Genomic DNA, 2,500 nt, shown 5'->3' on the forward strand with positions numbered 1-2,500 from the left:
CAGTATTAATAGTAGAAGCAGTAGTAGTAGTAGTCTCCTTTACTACTTTCTTTTAATTTTCATAAAACTTAATATCCCAATATTTTCAAGCTGGTAATTATTTGGTTCATATTGCATTGGAATTTCTAGCTGTAGGAAGAAATAAAAAAAAAATATTTCCCATAAAAAAAGTAGACTAAAAGACGCATTCATGTAAAATAAGATTGATTGGACATACCTAGGAAAGTTTTGAAGACAGCGAGAACATTCGTTCGTACAGCCGGGCTTGAATCAAAGGTGAGTTGGAAGAAATAAAAAAAAATATTTCCCATAAAAAAAGTAGACTAAAAGACGCATTCATGTAATATAAGATTGATTGGACATACCTAGGAAAGTTTTGAAGACAGCGAGAAAATTCGTTCGTACAGCTGGGCTTGAATCAAAGGTGAGTTGGAAGAAATAAGAAAAAAATATTTCCCATAAAAAAAGTAGACTAAAAGACGCATTCATGTAAAATAAAATTGATTGGACATACCTAGGAAAGTTTTGAAGACAGCGAGAAAATTCGTTCTTACAGCTGGGCTTGAATCAAAGGTGAGTTGGCCCCCTGACCAAACGTCCAGGACAGCAGACGGCACAGACTGAAGGCTTCCAAGAAATCCTTCGGTTACTCGAACGCTGGTGGCGTTTTTCACAAGCACTCGTGCTTGGACTAAATTCCCCGTTGTAAAGGGATAGAGGTTTTCCGTTAGCTCAACGTCCTGAAAAAGGGCTATGTTTATATATACATATAATTGGCGGAAATGAACATTAACATCGACCACACATAATTATTATTATTATTATTAATTGCTAAGCTACAAACCTAGTTGGAAAAGCAGAATGCTATAAGCCCAGGGGCTCCAACAGGGAAAATAGCCCAGTGAGGAAAGGAAACAAGGAAAAAATAAATATTTAAAGAATAATAATAAAATAAATATCTCATATGTATACTATAAAAACTTTAACAAAACAAGAGGAAGAGAAATTAGATTGAATAGTGTGCCCGAGTGTACCCTCAAGCAAGAGAACTCTAACCCATGGTACAGAGGCTATGGCACCACCCAAGTGGGAAAAGATGCAAAGAAGATAAATCGCGTTTATTTACATCAAAGAATGCAAGCGAAAATATTCCAAATATACTTTATTATCCTACAGCAGGTAATTCTAATTTTAGCTAACCATATAACAATAAAATAAATCTAATCTCCAAAAGTTTTTAAAGAAAAAGTTCCATCGAAATTGGATAAAAATTTTCATTTTGATCTTTAAAAGTTTACTTGTAGTAATACTTCGTACAGTTTCGATTACAACTTTGAAGGATTTTGTCAGTATTACGAGATTGTTTATACATAGAGTTGTTGTTTATGTATACATGTAATTGCCGTTCACTTACATCATAGAATACAAGCGAAAATATTCTGAATATATTTTATATCCCATAGAAGGTAATTCCAATTTCAGTTAACCATATAAGAATAAAATAAATTTTTAAAGTTTTTAAAGAAAAAGTTCCATCGTAATCTGATAATTTTCAAGTTTTGATCTCAACAAGTTTACTTATAGTAATACTTCGTAAAGTTTCCATTACACCATTGAAGGATTTTGTCAGTATTACGAGATCGTTAATATATAAAGTTTTTTGGTCTACTGTACGTTTAAGACTGTCTAGTTACAAAAAAAAAAAAAAAAAAAAAAAAAAAAAAAAAAAAAAAAAAAAAAAAAAAAAAACCATAGAAGAAAAGATGAAAGTGATATGAATCTACTTGAATTACCTGAAAAGTATTTTGTCTTAATGTGGAAATAAATACTCTATCTACATATCAATATTTGGCTTTTAAAGACAGCTCCTAAATTGTTTAAAATAAGGAGTAGAGAGAGAGAGAGAGAGAGAGAGAGAGAGAGAGAGAGAGAGAGAGAGAGAGATTGGCTTTTAAAGACAGCTCCTAAATTGTTAAATTGTTTAAAATAAGGAGTAAAGAGAGAGAGAGAGAGAGAGAGAGAGAGAGAGAGAGAGAGAGAGAGAGAGAGAGAGAGAGAGAGAGAGAGAGAGAGAGAGAGAGAGAGATTGGCTTTTAAAGACAGCTCCTAAATTGTTTAAAATAAGGAGTAAAGAGAGAGAGAGAGAGAGAGAGAGAGAGAGAGAGAGAGAGAGAGAGAGAGAGAGAGAGAGAGAGAGATTGGCTTTTAAAGACAGCTCCTAAATTGTTTAAAATAAGGAGTAGAGAGAGAGAGAGAGAGAGAGAGAGAGAGAGAGAGAGAGAGAGAGAGAGAGAGAGAGAGAGTGTGTGTATACTTTTTAAAAGGAATTGGCCAACCTTCTACATTAACTGATGCGAATAATTGTTGAAAAGACCTTATATAAACTGAATTCATTTACCTCTTGGTTGTTGAAATTACACGTGATGGAGACTTGTGCACCGCTCATCACTTTGGCCAGGTTACACTGACAAAAAGAAAATTCCAGGTCGGTGGAGGAGCT

General features: G+C 33.6%; 1 pseudogene; it reads right to left on the reverse strand.

Moving 5' to 3' along the window:
- Nucleotides 1-2,500, reverse strand: part of LOC137630067 (uncharacterized) — a 15,684-nt pseudogene that overhangs the window by 12,527 nt on the left and 657 nt on the right.

The sequence above is a fragment of the Palaemon carinicauda genome, chromosome 38 (assembly GCF_036898095.1).
Source record: "Palaemon carinicauda isolate YSFRI2023 chromosome 38, ASM3689809v2, whole genome shotgun sequence".
In the NCBI taxonomy this organism is placed as follows: domain Eukaryota; kingdom Metazoa; phylum Arthropoda; class Malacostraca; order Decapoda; family Palaemonidae; genus Palaemon; species Palaemon carinicauda.